General features: G+C 39.9%; 1 protein-coding gene across 7 annotated transcripts in view; it reads right to left on the reverse strand.

The window, feature by feature from the left end:
• The window catches only part of HS3ST5 (heparan sulfate-glucosamine 3-sulfotransferase 5), a 265,381-nt gene that overhangs the window by 136,519 nt on the left and 108,673 nt on the right, over positions 1 to 20,189 (reverse strand). For 6 of the 7 annotated variants that reach the window (XM_084623585.1, XM_084623584.1, XM_084623587.1 and 3 more), the window contains one exon: positions 5,883 to 6,083. The exons of the other annotated variant lie outside the window; for it this stretch is intronic. The gene's annotated coding sequence lies outside the window, so the exon portion shown is untranslated. The remainder of the gene's footprint in view (positions 1 to 5,882; positions 6,084 to 20,189) is intronic. 7 annotated transcript variants of the gene reach the window in all.

Consider the following 20,189-nt stretch of genomic DNA (forward strand, 5'->3'; position numbering starts at 1 on the left):
TGGAGGTGGTGGGGTGTGATGTGTAAAAGCTGGAGTCTCTACCTTGCATCCCCCTTCAGCTCTAGTTATGGTGAATTGCAATAATCCCATGTGGAGAACGCATAGTTCACTGAGGCTAGATCCTCATCTGGGAGAAAATGATAAACCTGCCTAGTGAGCTGTAGTGGAAGAAGGCTTTATTCACCATTGTTGCTACCTCATTGTCGAGGCTTATCAAAAAGCTGAAAAGACTGCAAGGCTTCACGTTACTTTGCTGAACAAGGCTCAGATGCCTTTAGTGGAAGGGGATTCAGCTATAGCTGTCTGGAGCGGAGCTCTGGTAAATATTTCCAAACCCCTAGGGAGGACCATGAGCTGGTTTCAAGGGGTCTTCAGGGCCCCATGGAGTTGAAACTCCAAGCCCTGGCACCCCACTCCTCATGGGGTGAAAGGCCTGAGACCCCCCCACTGCAGCTGAAGCCTTGAATTGGTATGTGTGTATTGCGGGGGGTGGGGGAGAGAGGAGGAGGAGGACTCCAGGAAATAATCTATGAGAATTTAAACCCTGGGGAGAAGAGTTCTACTGCTCATTCTGAGGCCACAATTCAGCAAGGTTCTTAAGCATGTACCCAATTTTATGTATGTGCATAGTCTAATTGAGGATATGTGCTTAAAACTAGGCAGATACCTAAGCCTTGCTGAATCAGGAAACAAGCATTTCTCTAACTGATATGATCAGGGTCTTTCCCAGATTCACTCTGAGCTAGAGGTTCTCTCAGGAGCTGTTCTCCTCAATATATTGTGAGGGCTCTGATTTAATCTGTGGAAAATTACACATACACTTGGGTGTAATCTACAGAAGCATTCACCACCTCTCCAAGCAGTCTCCTGTAAGGATTGAAAAAAAAAAGGAGGGGGCGGGGAGGAAGGCAAAATGATAGATCACTCATGGGATGCTGCAGGTGGAAGCTAATGGGGAGGAAAAGCAATTTACCCATCACTGTTCTCTGGGTTCTGTTGGAATCAGTTTTTGTGTGGAAGGACTGCAAGATCAAGCCAGATGCATTCAGTGTTGGGAGAAAAACAAAAACAAAAAATATTCTCCTCAGTGACTGAAAGAACAAAAAATACTTGTGAACTAGTATATCCAGGAACAACTTGAATTAATGGTTCTAGTAAGTGGAAATTTAATGCACAATAAAACAGTCTGTGCTACCACAATCCCACATCTCACTACAGATAATAGAAAAATAAAAATTGTTTCTTTCTCAGTTAATTTTGGTCAACTGACATTTTTAAACATTTCATTTTATTTACACGCAAAGGACAATATCGAGAGTATAACTTCTCTATTTAATAATTTTCTTGTGATGTGTTAGAAAGGTTAATGTATTAAATTTGCATTTTTCTAGACAGATTATTTCTCTCTGCTTTTTTCTATGTTCTGCTTCTTGAAATAGAAGTGGTATACAATGACTCCTTCGACAGGTTGTCTGAAAACCAAGTTTCCCTCTCTCCATCAGTTTTCATGCTCTACAAGCTTTGCCATAATAAACCACTTTGCATGTATTGAAAACGAGTATTACATTAGATGAGGTAATTTAAGTGTATCCCATTTTACTTGGTGAAACTAAGCAGCTTTGCATTATAACTAAGTTGAGCTAATGAGAATACGCTTGAAGTGCATGTTACCTGGAAGTGAAGTTAGCTAGTTATATTGTTCTGCAACTTATGAGTCTGCAAAACGATGGCAGGAATCCTGCTGTGAGGGAGATAGGAAAATTATTATAATCTGCATTCCTAAATTGAATGAGCATTTTGTTCAGCAATAACCTCTTGACTGCAAATAGTCTGCAATTGTGTCCTGCTTTTTAAAATGCTAGTGTTTTTTTTTTAAATCTAGTAAAAAAAATCCATATTTCTTTAATTCAAAGAACTTTAAAATCCATATATGGTTAAACTACCAAGACAGTGAAAGCTGCTTATCATCCCTTTTTAAGTGAAAACTATTTGGTGTCCACATTTTATTGACAGTTAGGGACAAATGACTAGAATTTGTTTGAGGCATAAAGTGGGTGAGGTAAAGATCTTTTATTGGACCAACTTCTGTTGGTGAGAGAGACAAGTTTTAGAGCTTACACAGGAGTCTTCTTCAGAGACCTTGCTGTTCACCAGTTCATGGTCTTTTTCTTTATTTATATGATCTTTTTCATACACTATTGTCTGAAGAAAAGCTCTATGTAAGCTCAGAAGCTTGTCTCTCTCACTAACAGAAGTTGGTCCAATAAAAGATATTACCTCACCTCTGTAATATTCTGGGATCTACACAGCTACAACAACACTACATAGAATTTGTTTGGGATTCCCCCCTATGGTCTTCACTATTTAATAGGTGGTACGTGTGAAGCTTATCATAAACTTCCTTGTTAAATTATTGCCTTGACATTGAAATAAGCTGAATGTTTGCCAGAGTGTTTTAGTCTGTATAAAGAAAAATGTAATCTGAATAGATACCCTGAAGTGGTTAGCAGTTATGATATAGCACACATCAGTAAACCCAAATATATATGGCAATAGTGTATTGAAAAGATCATATAAATAAAGAAAAGGACCATGAACTGGTGAACAGAAATAAAATGAACTTACCAAGAAAAGAGTGGAAAATACAGTTTTATCCATTCAAATTCTTTAGCTAAGAGAATAATAGGAGAGGGTATAAGTAAAAAAGCCTGAGTATTACTAAGCTTTGGAGAGAATTGAAATTGCCTAACAATTGTTTTCTGTTACTTTCTTCAAGTAATAAGTGTGGTGGGGCAAACTGCAGTGCTTCCCACATTGGTGTGCAAGGAAAGGGGAGGCAAGCACAGAGATCATCTTCCTTCCCATCCTTTGTTCACACAGGTACGGACCAAAGCAAATGCTTTGTAGGGTGAATAGGAAAGGGAACAGTTGATGTGGACAGTAGTACCCGAGTCCCTAAAAAAAAGAAAAGAGATGTGTCCAGCCTTGGAGTGGCACCTCTCACAAGCCTGCTGTTCACTGACATCATAGAAGGTGGTGCGCTACACCTTTTCACAGGAGAGACAGTGCTTGGGTGCTAGGGATCATGCAGGCCCCAACACTCTAGGAATTTTGCCTGTGTCTGCACCCTGCACCCTGTAGAATGCCTCAGACTAATGCCATTTGGCTCTTTCTCCTCTCCTCTTCTGTGCAGGTATTGAACTAAGAGAGACAGTTTCAACATGCAAATACCTAATCAGATTTATTTGATGGTTCCTGATATTGGGTCAAATCTTAAAGTCCTTACCCATTCCTTACTTAGGGAAGATTCCAATTCACTTTAGTGAGATTTTTGCCTGAGAGAGGACAGCAGGATTAAGCAAAAAATGAATAGTTTGAGAGATATGAAAGACTAGAGGTTAGAAATGCCAGGGCACCACATACTGCAGAATAGAGCTGGGCAACTACTACACAAAAAAGTATTCACAAACCTCTTGTTTGAATAGAAATTGCAATTTCACTTTGATGTTCTCCACAATCCTTTATTAGTTTTCGACAAACATTCATATGAGCATGATAGAATCTATGAAAAAAAATTGAAGGCTTAACTGGCTGCTGCTCTTTCCCTCTGTCTCCAGAATGGACCCCCAACAGACTCCAGAGTTTAGATTCTGGCCTCACAACCGGATATAAAGTTTGGGACAACTAGGGACAAGTCTCTATGACAGGGAACTCAGATTCCCTCATCTTTAGTCCCCTTTAGTATGAGAGAATTCTCATGGGAGACTACAATCATTTACAGGAATTCACATTGTTTTGCAAAACAATCTGCCAGTCAACAAGCTATGATAGTCATCATGAATATTTGTATCAAATAATCAGCTTTAAAGTTATATATAATTAGAGCTTGCTGAACATTAAATTTCAAACTACCCCCCCCCCATTTTAACTATTTTAAAATGGTGGGTTTTATGAGCAGTTATAGAACTAGGCAACATCAAATTTCAAAAATTTGATAAAGTCTTAATTAAAAAGGGTAGGGAGGGAAGAGGAGGACTTTTGCAAAATGTTGCAATCCTCCCACTTCTCTTCCCCAAACTGATACTAATATTTATATACACACTTCATCTTGCTGCCATTGAACACAATAACAAAACTCTGACATCATTAGAACAGGACTGGAAGTATACTTTGAACTTTGTTGCATTTTTATATTTCTCCTATGCATTCATTTTTATATTTGGAATAGGCAATTAGTGCCAATGGGATGCACTCTCTTTTGACAGAGGATTGCTTGTTTTCTGTCTCTTCTTTTCTGTGCATCTTTATATACAGAGCATGGATATGCAGTATGCATGCAGTAGTCATAGACAAAGTTACAGAGAGAGAGATTGATTACAAGGCTGTAATTCAGTTGAGGTAGCCTGGTGATATCATCTGCAATGAAAGGAAAGCTCAATCCATATAGTTTACAATATCATCACAATGCTAATTTTGAGCTGTATCTTTATTAATCAATATGCCTCCCCCTAACCATTGTAACAGACTACGGAGAAGAAGAAGAACAGATATTATTCACAAAATATTTATTTAGAAAAATAGCCAGTGTAAATAGGTTGAGGTCCATCGAATATTTTTATCTGAAGCTGGAGAAAATAATTTTGCCGAAAATTCCTACAGAACTTTTTGCAAAAGAAGGAAAAAAAGCGATGGCAATCACAGACACAGTCAAGGTCAGAATCATCTACTCCTTCTCTCTGTTACACTCAGCAGTGTTTCCAATTCAGTGGAAAACTGCTGTGGAATTTAATTGTCCTTTATTTATGATATTATGACTTGTGCTGGGCGCACCATGAAATATTTAAGTAGCTCATTACTGTTTGGCCCTGCAAGGATGCATATGTACCTATTGCTACTGCAGGATCCCACAAATAGTCATTTCCATGCACACATGAAGAGCTAACTGGTTAGTGTTCACAAATGTAGATTCTTGCACATATATTTCATACTGTTACTTATAAATTAGATGGCAGCTGAACCAATTGAATAGGTAGGACTGTCTCTGTGATGATTTCCTCAAACCCTGCCAATACACCTTCATCCTGACCTGCCTCAATTGTTCTTCAAGGGAAGAACCGGAAGCTCCATTGCTTGGAATACCTAAAATTGGACTGGACAGGGCATTTGTATGGAGGAGTCCTGCACAGGCAGGGAGATGGAATACTTGACCAAATAGGACTTTTCAATTTCTATGATTCTATGCAGCTGGGTTTGAAAAAAAAAAAACTAAATCAAATTGTTCTAAGCAACTAAGGGCCCTATTCAGAAAGGCACTTAAGCACGTACTTAATTCCATCTGTAATCAGGATTGCATTTGAACATGAGTTAAAGTTGCTGTCCAGAATAGGGATGATTTCCTGAATTGGGTGTTGATCATCTAGAATTCACGTATTGTACAAATATTTAATTAAATTCTGATTATCATCAAAGAGTTTCCAGAGAAATGAATAAATACAATTCATAATGAATTCAGTTCTTCTACCACATTTAACTGTTTTCTCTGTACTTTGGCTAGCTAATTATACAGATAACATACTTCCATTTGGGAGAAGTGTGGCCAATTTTTCATTGAAGTGTGATATCTCACATTATCTAGATGGACCAAATTCCTTGCAAGGTGAGCATGTGGAATCCCATTTAATCTAATGAAGGAGTACCTGTTTAACCTAGTGGTAAATTTGGTTCAGTGTGTTTTGTGGCAACATAAATCTGGCTAGATCTTTCAATGTTCTCAAATATTTACATGCTGTATATTAATCACCACTGTATATAACTAATATACTCTATATTAGTAATGGTTAAATTAAATTCAGAAACTTCAGGCTTTTAGAGAGTTCACCAACCTTCGTGTCCTTATGCACATCCAGAGAATCCAATACATCTACCTTAGATCAAAAACATTCAAAAGGATTTAATTCATCTATCTTCAATACCCAGAAGTCTTCAGTGGTTACTAATGAGACTAACCAAGTGAATAAGCGATTCCAGATATGCAGATGGGAAAATCAGACATCTCTGCTGCAACAGTATGCAACTTGTTGACTCTGTAAAACAGAGAAAAGCCATTTGCAAAATTCTGAAAAGAAAGACTACTGTTCAAATCTGAGAACAAATACTTTACAACAGAGCCCACTCCATCACAGGGTTAATACTTAGAGCAACCTCATGCACGCTTTTAAAAAATCTCAGATGTTCTATTTAAACTACAGAAGGCTAAGATCCACAAAAGCGATTTAAGCACCTAGCTACTACTTCAGGTGCCTAAGTCCAAACTTTAGCTCCTCAAAAAGTCTGCTCAGCTGCCAGCGAACCCTGTATGTGCCTACATTCCCTGGGCACCTAAGTTTCCAACTAATAAAGTGCCTTAAAAAGCTAAGCATGGGCAGCAAAAAGCCAATTAAGTCAAGCTGCTTAGTTCCCAGCTCTTGCCTAAGCTCTGGCGCCCTTCACAAACTAGGCACCCTCAGATTCTCACCTGTGGAGCCCAGTCTGTCAGGCATTTTCAGAGGCCACCTAGAAGCATGTCTACTGGATCAGGCCCTGCACTGAGATGGTGGTGCCCTCTTTTACACAATAAGCCACTATTTAAAATACTCACCTGGGATACGAGGTGCTCAGGTTCAGATCCCTCCTCTGCCTGATGGGGAAATAGAACTTGAACCCAAGTCTCCCACATGTGAGGGGCATGCCCTAGCCACTGGGGTATAAGGTATTAGGGGGCTTGCTGTTCTCAGTGTCTTCTGTTGGGGCTGTTGCACTTTGTATGAAATACTTAAATAGTGACTGAGCCAGAGAGAGTGAGAATTACTCTACTGCCTGGTGGTTAGAGCACTCACCCTGGGGGTAGGAAAGAGATGAACTGGGTTTCAGTCCTTGCTCCATGTAATATTTCAGTACTTTACACAAAGCAGAACAACTCTAACTGAAGAGATTGAGAGAGTTCCCCGCCCCTCTCCAATACCACATAGCCCAGCAGCTAGGACACTCTCCTTGGATATGGGAGGCTTGTGTACAAGTCCCTGCTCCAAACCAGGCAGAGCTGGGGATCTAAAGCCAGGTCTCACACATCCCAGTTGAGTGTTCTAACCACTGGGCTATAGGGTACAGTGGGGGAGGAGGGGAAGCTCCACTTTTTTTTTTGTTTGGCTTAGGCAGCCAGCTCCAGGAGAGGGCTCATGACTCTGAATCCCATGTGGAGAGAGGCGCCTCCTTCAGACCCTGCCTGCATGTATTGCCTTCTGCACCGAACACTAGCAAGAAAGAGTGTTTTTCAGCCATTTTATAACTCCTAGAAAAGAACCCAGCATTTATAATGGGATTTCCACGTCAGACACTTATCTAGGGTAAAGGCTGATAAAACATACAGGGGGTTGTTTGACTTGTCTTTTTCCATTCTCTCCTCAATAAATCATGCATATTTATAAACCTAGCCAGGCATCCATATCCAAGAACTGTAACACAGATGTGAATATGAATATGGTATCTAATTGCAACCCCTATATTACCATTCTTAGCTCTGGGCATGAACACAGCCACTTTCTTTCAAAGCAAATCAAGCCCCATGTGCTCTGGAATACAGCAAAGCCCTCAAAAGCCATCAATGCCAACGTCAGCTGCCAAAACAATGCACTTGTCAGGGAAGAAAAAGTTCTGAGTTCAGAACGAAAGTTAAATGGAAAGGCATTGCTTCAGGAACATCAAGAAGTGTGTGTCTGTTAGAGTTCCTTTCATCCTTCTGGTCAGAGGAACCTAACAGCACCCAAGAAATGCCATTGGCTTTTGCCACTACAAACATAAAATAGCGGACTAGTCAATTTATGTAAACTGTCCTCAGTTGGTGCAACACAGAAATCCCTGAATCTGATACTGGAAAAATACAGATTAGAACCCATGAAGCAATGGACAAGAGAACACCACGAGGTGAGCTATTCTCCATCTTTTATTTGCAATGAAAAGTGTTTATTAAAATCCTTTTATCTACGCTACATAAATCACTTACACATGGATCTATAATAGTTTATTTCTGGCTGTTAAGCGATTGTTTATTTGATATATGGCTTACAATATTGAATGTCTTTTTTCATCAGAAACATTTATTTATTAATAATTCAGCAGATAAATGGTTTTAGATTGAGCATTATAAAAAAGTAGGTAAATCAATGAAAAGGACACAAGGCCATATATTATATGGATATAATCATTGAATCTCATGCATTAGACTGATAATGTCCCAAAAGCTCTATTTTTTCCACACTGTAAATGTTTCAGAGTAAACATCTAATAAAACCCTTTTCATTTATTGCTTTGTGGAGACGTATTGCTTTTGTGAAAACTTGTTATTGAACACTAATGGAAGTTAATACACATGTTCACATCTGGAAATGGGCTAGAAGAAGAGAGGTAAATTCATCTCAGACTGATGAAGATTACCTCAGAAAGAATGAGGGCCTGATTCACATTGACTTCAACAATAGTTATACACAGACTACAGGTAAAGAGCGCAGGATCAGAGCCAAAACAGTATTTGAACTAGCATATATGTAGGGCCCTCGTAAATTCACGTCCGTGAAAAATGCATCACAGACCATGACATCTGACATCTCCCCCATGTAATCTGGCTACTTAGGGGAGACCAGATTTCACAGAGTTGGGCTGCCAGAAAGCAGCAGCTGCTAGCCGGGGATCCCACCTCTGAAGGCAGGGTCACTGCCAGCAGCTGTGCAGAAGGCAGGCTGACATGGTATGGTATTGCCACCCTTACTTCTGCGCTACTGCTGGCGGTGGTGCTGCCTTCAGAGCTGGGTGCCCGGCCAGCAGCTGCCCTCCAGCTGACCAGCTCTGCAGGCAGCAGCACAGAAATAAGGGTGGCAATACTGCAAGCCCCCTACAACAGCCTTGCGATCTCCCATCCACAATCCCATTTGGGTCAGGACCCCCACAGTTACAACACCATGAAATTTCAGATTTAAATATCTAAAACCATGAAATGTATGATTTTAAAAATCCTATGACTGTGAAATTGACCAAAATGGACCATGAATTTGGTAGGGCCCTACACATATGTGAGACAAGGGGATGATAAGTGAACTGGATGTGCTAAACCTTACGATGTGGCCCTGAGGGGCTTATCTCATTACATACAAGGCATATGTTGAGAGACAAAAAAGGACAAGGTTCTATCCATAGCAAAGAATACAAAAGGGTTGTGTTGTTATTTTTTCATCACGGAGATGGAGTCTGTGGGCATAGAGGAGAAGGGAATGGAAAGCACTGGATGAAGGGTATTCACATCTCATGTGATGTGTAGGAAAACTGAATATGCAGTTCTGAAATAGTGGGTATACTGTGTCCCCCACCCCAAAGGAGATTAAAAGAAGTATGGAGTGAGTAATTTAAAGCTTTCCAAGGCAACAATAAAGGGCTCGTTCCCCCCTCCATATATGGGAATAATGGTGCTGTGGGTCACTGTGACTTCAAGGACTCTATTTGCAAGATGGACCAGTTTCCTACTAAATATATTGACACTAATCTATACTAATGTCATACTACCAATATGACTTTCCTATTAGTTGTGTGCTGTTCAGTTTTGAAAGAAGTGCTGATGCACTGTGCCCACAATAGAGTCTTCTTATAAGTGATAAAGTGAATAGAATTTCTGTTCCCGTTTGTGATAGTTATCATCAAGATGAAATTTAGAGACATACTATCATGTCAATATATTACACCAATAAAAGCCACAATTCAGCATCTGAAAGGTATGCAGAAGCATATTGATACATGTAAGTAAAAAATAACAATGTATCGTAGCAATTAAAATGAGTACCTATTACATGAAAAAAATAAGCCCCCTGTTAATGAAGCATGAAGGCTGTATACTTAATTTATTTTTAAATTCAAGAAATACAAAAGATAAGGTCTTTCTTTGAATGACCAACCACATGGATTCCACTCTTACACCCCAGGTGCATGATTTTGGCCAGCAGTGTCCTTTGGAATCACACCTGTGCCCTAGATGCCCTCACACACAACCCAACCAAGGGACATGAAAGGTACAGCAGCCGCAACCATCCCTTAATTCTTTCTTACAGCAGTGAGATGGAACCTGCCTCTCCACATGGTATTAGCATTAATGTTACTTTGTTACTAGTTAGCTCTCCTAGGCAACACCCACTCCCAGGGACAGGGTCACTGGAATAAGGGAGCAAAGTGAGGGTAACATGGTATAAAATTTCCAAGTGCAAAGCTTAGTAGTAGCAGTAGTTACCTGAGTCCAGGGCACAGGAAGCCTGGGTTGTGACAGAAGCTGTTCTGCTGAAGTTCATGACAGCTCTCAAACAGACAAATCTCTGTTACATTGACTTACAAAGCAGACAGGACAAAACCATTCAGGAGTACACCTGGGCTATTCATGACCTTTGCAGAGAGGGTTAAACTTTGGGCAGTAGCCTCAGAGATGATCAGAATTGGTCTCCAACTCCGTAAGAACATGTTACCAGCCAGCCAAGCTAGAACCAACTAGCCACATTAGAGCTCACTGCAGTAGTGCAGAGGCAGCCTCTGCTGCCTGTTTGAAGAATGTCTTTATTTTTTAAATTTGTAGGGCAGCCATGTAGAGCTCAGGCTATACAGTTACACAATCACTGGTAGAAGCTTCCAGATGGAATGTCCATTTTGGTCGGGCTGTCCTGCTGTCATTGTTTAAGTAGGACTCCTAGTACCCATCTCCAAGGAAACAGACCATTATATGTTTCAGAGTAGCAGCCGTGTTAGTCTGTATTCACAAAAAGAAAAGGAGTACTTGTGGCACCTTAGAGACTAACCAATTTATTTGAGCATAAGCTTTCGTGAGCTACAGCTCACTTTACTCCTTTTCTTTAGACCATTATATGTTCATTTCCAAAACTAGAGTCCATATGGACAATCACTTGAAGAAGAAAGAATAGCTACTAGCCCTACAGGAAGTGTGATTCTTTAAGATGTCCACATGAATTCCACAACTCACCCTTGTTCTCTGCTACAACAGAATTCTCCTCTGGGATTTGGTATAGGCAAAAGAATTGAGGGATGTTACGGCTCACTTCACCTTTTATGCCCTTGGATGGGGAGGTGCAAGGACATCTATGGGGCCACGTCTTTGCCCTAGACACTGCTGGCCAAAGAAAGATCTTGTGCACATAGGGCCACATGTACACCAAGAGTGGAATCTATGTGGATAACAAATCTCAAAGAATCACACTTACTGTATAGTAAGTGTAATAGTGTCCCATTAAGCACATCACATATGCTGTATATGCCATGTATTATGTACAGATACACTGATTATCCATATGTCTCAGGAACATGTGAAACCTTCCATTAATCAGAGGTTTGGATAAATTAATTTCGGTTTCTAAATTAAATTCTGATTCAAGAGCTGAAGTGAATTTCAAACAAGCCAAAATTCAAGCAAGCAGGAATCTGATGATTGAACTGTACTTACATATTTAGAAATACAATCTTGTCCCACTAAAGTCAGTTTTGCCACCGATTTCAGTGGGTCAAATGGAAGATCAGGCCCAGTTACAGCAATATACAGCAGAAATTTGCTAAATGCACTTTGCTAATCTATATCCTTTATAATTCATACAAATGGGGCAGTCTTCCTCATGTTCTCATAAAAGAAATACAAGCAGAGTCCCACAGTGAGTTATTATATTACTGAGAATGAAATTTTAATATAGAATATGTGCTAGCACATTATAAAATATCAGAAATAGAAACTATAATAGTTGACCAAATAAATGAACATTACATATTTTTGTTCACTTACAGATTGCAGAAAGTCTCCAAGTCAGTGGCCTGTATCTGTAATTTTCACTCCAGGCATCTGAAGAAGTGGGTTTTTACCCACAAAAGCTTATGCCCAAATAAATCTGTTAGTCTTTAAGGTGCCACCTACTCCTCATTGTTTTTGTGAATTAGTGAGGTTCTACTGTACTAAAGTATACATTTAAGAAAAAACAACACTAGGCTAGACAATACTATGGGCTGGATTTGCCATCCTTCGTTATGCTGAATGGTATCTATTTTATTTCACTATTAGTCCCACCCATTTCAATGGGATGGCTCATGCTGTAGGGTACTGCTTAGTGCAAGAAAGGATCTCAGAATCAGGCCCTACAAACGTACAACATAACTGTATTAAAGTTCCTGAAGAAAATTTTACTTTTGCATTTCCTAACTTCCTTGTTTTAAGTGTGCAACCTGAATATTGTATAAGTAGAAGAAGCCTAATTTTCTCATTCTTGTAAAGAAACAGAGAAAGGAAAATGAAAATGAAAAAAAAACTAAAACAAAACATTGCCTCCTGCATGTGGGGGGAAGCATGTACCATAGGGCTGCTATGTATTCCTCTCATGCAGGCAGGGGGAGGGAGGAAGCAGCAGGACAGGCAGGGAGTGAGTGGAATCTTGACTCCACTCCCATAACATGCCTGGCAGCCTAAGTTACGCCCATGTGTTGACGTTACACTGCAGCAAATATAGAAATTTTTCAGTTTACTCCGTCCCTGGAGCATTGGGGAGATCAGAAGGGACAGTGACTCACCCACGCACACCACCACACTGCCCATTAGCTGAGGCTTGACTGCAAACTGACAATCTGGCCCGAAGTATTTTGAGAATGCAATTTACATGTCTCTGTTAAAAAATGTAGTCCTTACTGTACGATCCATAACAAGTGATTTCACCCATATAGTCATACTTCCAAAATGCTTTCTAGGCTGTGCACAGAGGATAATATTTGTATTTACTGTTGTATGCATGGGCTGTTCACATTTTGCCTCTGGAGATGCATAAAGATAAATATCAGCTACCCATTCAACCCATCTTACAAAATCTTACAGATTTATGTCTGGTCTAGTCTAGGCTAAAAAGATGAGCTACAGAACTTGTATAAGAGGGCCTCTTTGCCCCTATGCCAGGGGCATCCAGTCTCCTGCACGCCCAAACCCTGCACCTCAGCAGCATAGGTAAGCCTAAAAGAAATAACTTTTTTATTTTCCTGTTTGAGACCTCAGAAGCAGCTTTATGTTAGCCTTCGCCTCCTGTTCCTATCTCTTTCATGGAAGTTTTGGAAGCTCCCAGGAATTGGGATATTTAAGAGTAGACTGAAGGAAACATTAAAAAATCTACCTTACGGAAAACTCCAATACTGGTAAGTATATCAAATAGATGAAATACTCCTTTTCTAACTCTAATTTATCTGGTTATTTTATTATTTCTTTTAGCCTTCGTTTCAGCAGCTTCGCATCTGGTCAGTGTAGCTGACTGAGAAACACTTTACTACATTTCTCATGCAAGCAGATAGTAGAACCTAATCCTATCTAGAACCTCATTGGGTCAGACTTAATTCTATTCATTCTAAAGCAAAATTCTATCTTTTTGATCTCAACCACTTGTGTATTAACTACTCCCCTATTGACTGCTACAGAAAACATTGTGCTATGGTAATGCTTGTTGGTGGCATTGATGTTTTCCATTGGCATATCAGGAGTTTCAAAGAACTACCAGGTACATGAGGTAGCATTGTGGGTGAATTATGTACTGTTTGCTTAGTACATTAACAGATGGAATTAGTTTATCTCTAACTACTCAGAGTAACAGCCGTGTTAGTCTGTATTCGCAAAAAGAAAAGGAGGACTTGTGGCACCTTAGAGACTAACCAATTTATTAGAGCATAAGGTTTCGTGAGCTACAGCTCACTTCCTCAGATGCATATCGTGGAAACTGCAGCAGGCTTTATATATACACAGAGAATATGAAACAATACCTATTCCCACCCCACTGTCCTGCTGGTAATAGCTTATCTAAAGTGATTTCCAGCACAAATCCAGGTTTTCTCACCCTCCACCCCCCCACACAAATTCACTCTCCTGCTGGTGATAGCCCATCCAAAGTGACAACTCTTTACACAATGTGCATGACAATCAAGCTGGGCTATTTCCTGCATAAATCCAGGTTCTCACATCCCCCCCACCCCCATACACACACAAACTCACTCTCCTGCTGGTAATAGCTCATCCAAACTGACCACTCTTCAAGTTAAAATCCAAGTTAAACCAGAACATCTGGGGGGGGGGGGTAGGAAAAAACAAGAGGAAACAGGCTACCTTGCATAATGACTTAGCCACTCCAAGTCTCTATTTAAGCCTAAATTAATAGTATCCAATTTGCAAATGAATTCCAATTCAGCAGTTTCTCGCTGGAGTCTGGATTTGAAGTTTTTTTGGTTTAAGATAGCGACCTTAAGACTTCAAATCCAGACTCCAGCGAGAAACTGCTGAATTGGAATTCATTTGCAAATTGGATACTATTAATTTAGGCTTAAATAGAGACTTGGAGTGGCTAAGTCATTATGCAAGGTAGCCTGTTTCCTCTTGTTTTTTCCTACCCCCCCCCCCCCAGATGTTCTGGTTTAACTTGGATTTTAACTTGAAGAGTGGTCAGTTTGGATGAGCTATTACCAGCAGGAGAGTGAGTTTGTGTGTGTATGGGGGTGGGGGGGATGTGAGAACCTGGATTTATGCAGGAAATAGCCCAGCTTGATTGTCATGCACATTGTGTAAAGAGTTGTCACTTTGGATGGGCTATCACCAGCAGGAGAGTGAATTTGTGTGGGGGGGTGGAGGGTGAGAAAACCTGGATTTGTGCTGGAAATCACTTTAGATAAGCTATTACCAGCAGGACAGTGGGGTGGGAATAGGTATTGTTTCATATTCTCTGTGTATATATAAAGCCTGCTGCAGTTTCCACGATATGCATCTGAGGAAGTGAGCTGTAGCTCACGAAACCTTATGCTCTAATAAATTGGTTAGTCTCTAAGGTGCCACAAGTCCTCCTTTTCTTCTAACTACTCAGTGGCCTCAGAATTCTAAACAAAATTTTCTGAACTGCAAAATGAACTAAAACCTCCTGTATGTAGTTTAATGTAGCCATGTTGGTCCCAGGTTATTAGAGAGACAAGATGGATGAAGTAATACGTTTTATTGAATCTGTTGGTGAGAGACACAAGCTTTGGAGCTTACACAGAAGAAGAGTTCCAAAGTTTTTCTCCCTCTCACCAGCAGAAGTTGATCCAATAAAAGATATTGCCTAACCCGTCTTGTGTCTCTAAAAAACTCCTTGCCACTGAGATCGCAAATAAGTTACACCCATGCTAACAAAATTAACTAGCTGTTTCCTCAAAAAGAACGAGGAGTCCTTGGGGCACCTTAGAGACTAACAAATTTATTTGGGCATAAGCCTTTGTGGGCTACAGCCCACTTAATCAGATGCATGGAGTGGAAAATATAGTAAGCAGGTATAAATATACAGCACATGAAAAGATGGGAATTGCCTTACCAAGTCGGGGGTCAGTGCTAATGAGGCCAATTCAATTGTGGTGGATGTGGCCCATTCCCAACAGTTGACAAGATGGTGTGCGTATCAACAGAGGGAAAATTATTTTTTGTAGTGGCCCAGCCACTCCCAGTCTTTATTCAGGCCTAATTTGATGGTGTCAAGTTTGCAAATTAATTCCAGTTCTGCAGTTTTTCATTGAAGTCTGTTTTTGAAGTTTTTTTGTTGAAGAATGGTGACTTTTAAGTCTGTTATTGAGTGTCCAGGGAGATTGAAGTGCTCTCCTACTGGTTTTTGAATGTTACAATTCTTGATGTCTGATTTGTGTCCATTTATTCTTTTGCGAAGAAAGTGTCCAGTTTGGCCAATGTACATGGAAGAGGGGCATTGCTGGCACATGGCATATATCACATTGGTTTATGTGCAGGTGAATGAGCCCCTGATGGTGTAGCTGATGTGGTTAGGTCCTATGATGGTGTCCGTTGAATAGATATGCGGACAGAGTTGGCAACGAGGTTTGTTGCAGAGATTGTTTCCTGGCTTAGTGTTTCTGTTGTGTGGTGTGTAGTTGCTGGTGAGTTTTTGGCCATTCTTCAACAAAAAAACTTCAAAAACAGACGTCAGTGAGAAACTGCAGAACTGGAATTAATTTGCAAACTTGACACCATCAAATTCAGCTTGAATAAAGACTGAAAGTGGCTGGGTCACTACAAAAAATAATTTTCCCTCTGTTGATATCACACCTTCTTGTCAACTGTTGGCAATAGGCCACATCCACCACGATTGAATTGACCTTGTTAGCACTGACCCCACACTTGGTAAGGCAACTCCAATCTTTTCATGTGCTGTATATTTATACCTGCTTACTGTATTTTCCACTCCATGCATCTGATGAAGTGGGTTATAGCCCATGAAAGCTTAGGCCCAAATAAATCTGTTAGTCTCTAAAATGCCCCAAGGACTTCTTGTTGTTTTTGCTGACACACACTAACATGACTACCCTTCTGATAGCTGTTTCCTGTTTTTTTCAAAAGAAGTATTGCTTTGTACTGTGTAACAGTGGTATTTGAGTCAGCACAATCGTCTCTATCTCCAGTTTGCTTTTCTCGTAATCTCATATCTGCCCACATGCTCCCAACCATAATTACTCTAACAGCAGACTTTGAAAACTTAGTCCCTTTCCAGAGCCAAAGTATCTATTCCAGTCACGGACATCCAGGCTGAAGTTTCATACTGTTCTCCTGTCACATGTTACATTCATTAACTCAGCACTGGCTAATTAAAGTTGGACACCATTTCTTGTACTCATCTATCTAAAATATCAGCTTTGATTGATTTCTTGCAGAGATATGAAGGCATGACAATCCCTGTTGAAATGTTTCACTATTGCTTTGTGGAGATACTGGGCCTTATTCTGATCTCTCACCAGATTTACATAGGTGTAACTGCACTGACTTCAGTAGAATTACTCTCAATTTACCCAGGTATACGTGAGTTTAGAATCAGGCTTAGTCGACTATATAAGCTACTCCCCAATAGTATATTTTACTTAAGCCCATTAAAGAGACATTGCTAATGAATTTTTCATATAACATCCTATATCCAGCGTAGGCCTGATTCTGCTTTCAGCTTTTCCAGTGTACAACCACTGTGTTCAGTAGAATGAGATCACTTTAAAACCAGTGAGATGTCAGAATTAGTCCCAATGATTACTTTTACAGTTCTGATCAGGAACTAGAGCCAAAACTAGAACTGGTCAGGTTTTTTTCCCCAAGTAAAAAGCCTTTTCCATTGAAAAAAATATCTTTTTTGTTAGAGGAAAGTTTTCATGAAAAACTATTTAACTTCCAATTTTTTATTTTTATGACTTCTTAAAATGATAAAATAAATATTGAGGAATAATCATCAAAATTATGGGAATTAAAATTTTCAGTTCTTAAAAAAATAGGTAATGTTCTGATCTAAGAAAAATGAAGATTTTTTTTGAAAGTCAGTTTGAAACCCTGGAAAATGGAAACATCTTTAAAGTTTTGGATTTTTTCCATGATCTCCTTCTCCCCCCACCCCCCATTTTTTGACCTGTACTAGTCACAACAAGGGATTTGAAAAGAATCTGTCCACAACTGACATCTCCTACCTGTGGCATTCTGTCAGCCTGCAGAATTCTGGAATTGAAAGGGAAGCAATTGTTTTTTTTATAGGAAGACAGTAAAAGGAATGAGAACTGTCAGAGTGTCATGTGGAGGTAGGTAAGTGACAGAAGCCTCCTCACTGAGGAAAGAAGATGGATGACTGAAGAAACAGTTGCCTTCCCCATGACAAATGTTATTTGCATTCTTCCCTTGAAATAGCCAAGGCCAGCACTACCTGGAGCAGTTTCTGCGTTAATGTAAACTATTTGGTGCTAATCAATTACCATATTATTTTTCATATATGTCAGATCTGTAATTTAATTTAATACCCTACTGGAATGTGCTCAACTACCATAGTAATCATCACAGTATAAAAGCCTGACTAGAACTGAGCTGGATTGTAAGTACACTGAATTAATAGCAGATAGGAATATTTCATTGGTGTACTGTGTACAAGACCTCCCCGGCAAAGAACTCTGTTCATAAGTCTGTTCCTACAGCTCTGGATCTCAGCTGTCAAAAAATGTCAATTATTATGCCAAACTGTGGAGCATATTGTGGGCTTGATACTCTTGGAGCCCAATCCTACAGAGGCTCTTCACGTGCAGGACTTGCATTGAAATAAATGGGAATTCTGCGCACAAGAGAGCTTGCAGAATAAAACATTAAAAGTTTATTGGGGACCAGGATGTGAGACCGAAAAAAAAAATCAGTATTGCCAGCATTAAGTGTTCAAACATGATTTTATGAGTTCTTTTTATTTGTCTTCTGGTTTCCGACCCCATGTGGTGCATTCAGGGCAAGCTATTCTCTGCAATTCTAAGGTTTAGAAATTCACTTTGTTTTAAAATGAAAGCTGAATTACTCAATGTAATCACTTCATTCCACAGCTTTAAGAAAAAGCAAATGATATGAGCCTCACAATAAAATCACAAGAGTGACAATGCACCAGCAACAACATAGTCTTTCTAAAGCAGGCTGTAAGCTAGACAGTACTCATATTCTCTTACAATTCCCTCTTAATCCTTGTCTCCTCTGTATCAGATATGAATTGACAGATTAGGTTAAATCTGTCCCAACAGGTGCCCTGGAAAAACATCTCACTGGCTATCACCCAAATCCTAAAGACCACAGTACACACTGGCATAATACAGGAGTCAGTGACATTTAGGGTGGCCACTCACACATTCCCTGAATAGCAGGCATTCTAGTACTTCCAGGAATGGCATGGGCATGCTCCCATTGCTGTAACCCCACCCACACTGGCATGACATGGTGCATATGAAGTCATGACATATGGAGGGCACCATTTTGAAGAGCACCTCACTGCGCCCATGCCAGCATGATCTTACACATACACCGCATGCAATGTTGCAGGGGTGGAGTGGCACACTCTACAAAATGGCATCCCCTGTCTGAAACCAGACAAAACCATGTCCCACTTTTGTCTCAGTACTGGATGAGGAACATTCCCCCCAAAAGAGGACTGTTCCCATCTTTGCTAGCAACAGGTAGAGCTAGACTGGTGCTATCAATGCCTCACCAATCTACTAAAAATTCTTTGAGAGAGGTCAACAAACATTTGGACAAGGGTGATCCAGTGGATGTACTTGGACTTTCAGAAAGCCTTTGACAAGGTCCCACACCAAAGGCTCTTAAGCAAAGTAAGCAGTCATGGGATAAGAGGCAAGGTCCTCTCATACATCAATAACTAGATAAAAGACAGGAAGCAAAGCGTAAGAATACAAAGTCAGTTTTCACAGTGGTGAGAGGTAAATTGCAGGGTCCCCTATGGATCTGTACTGGGACCAGTGCTGTTCAACATATTCATAAATGATCTGGAAAAAAGGGTAAACTATGAGGTGGCAAAGTCTGTAGATGATATTAAATTACTCAAGATAAAGTCCAAAGCTAACTGTCGCAGAGTTACAAAGGGATTTCACAAAACTGGGTGACTGAGCAAGAAAATGGCAGATGAAATTCAATGTTGATAATTGCAAAGTAATGAACACTGGAAAATATAATCTCAACTAGACATACAATATGATGGGGTCTAAATTAGCTGTTACCACTCAAGACAGAGATCTGGGAGTCATTGTGGATAGTTCTCTGAAAACATCTGCTCAATGTACAGCGGCAGTCAAAAAAGCTAACAGAAAGTTAGAAAACATTAGGAAAGGGATAGATAAGACAGAAAAAAACATAATGCCCCAATATAAATCTATGGTACGCCTACACCTTGAATACTGTGTGCAGTTCAGGTCACCACATCTCAAAAAAGATACATAACAATTGGGGAAAAGTACAGAGCACAGCAAGAAAAATGATTAGGGGTATGGAACAGCTTCCATATGAGGAGACATTAAAAAGATTGGCATTGTTCAGTTTGGAAAAGAGACGACTGAGGAGAGATATAATAGAGATCTATAAAATCACAAATGGTATGGAAAAAAAGAAGTGTTATTTACCCCTTCACATAACACAAGAACCAGGGATCACCCAGTGAAATTAATAGGTAGTATGTTTGAAACAGACATAAGGAAGAAATTCTTCATACAATGCACAGTTAATCTGTGGAAGTGCTTGCCAGGGAATGTAGTGAAGGCTAGACATATACTTGGGTTAAAAAAGAATTAAATAA

The sequence above is a fragment of the Lepidochelys olivacea genome (genome assembly GCF_965140295.1).
Source record: "Lepidochelys olivacea isolate rLepOli2 genome assembly, chromosome: 3".
NCBI classification, from domain to species: domain Eukaryota; kingdom Metazoa; phylum Chordata; order Testudines; family Cheloniidae; genus Lepidochelys; species Lepidochelys olivacea.